We start from the raw sequence: 323 nt of genomic DNA, 5'->3' as shown, positions 1-323 counted from the left end.
TCTTTAATGTACAATCTTCAGTATCCACAGAGCTAAGGGCAATAGCCAGGCCACTCAGCAAAGAGAAGGGAGTTGCCGTCAACGCAACTACTCGCACACGTTTGGTCGAAGCGAAGCCGAAGGGAACAGAACAAGTACCGCCACGTCAGCGGCCATGTGTTCAGCCATTAACTCTGACACTGATGACCTAAACTTTTGCCATTAGTTGGTTTCCGGCCGCAATCTAAGAGCTGGAGATGGTTCATGAATGAGAAATATGTTTACACCAAATGAGACTTATGTTTTCTTGACTTCTCGACGTCTGGGCCTCCTTGGGCATGACC

This window comes from Penaeus monodon, chromosome 21, assembly GCF_015228065.2.
Source record: "Penaeus monodon isolate SGIC_2016 chromosome 21, NSTDA_Pmon_1, whole genome shotgun sequence".
Lineage (NCBI taxonomy): Eukaryota > Metazoa > Arthropoda > Malacostraca > Decapoda > Penaeidae > Penaeus > Penaeus monodon.
The sequence above is the reverse complement of the archived record's forward strand: the minus strand, read 5'-3'. Positions refer to the sequence as shown.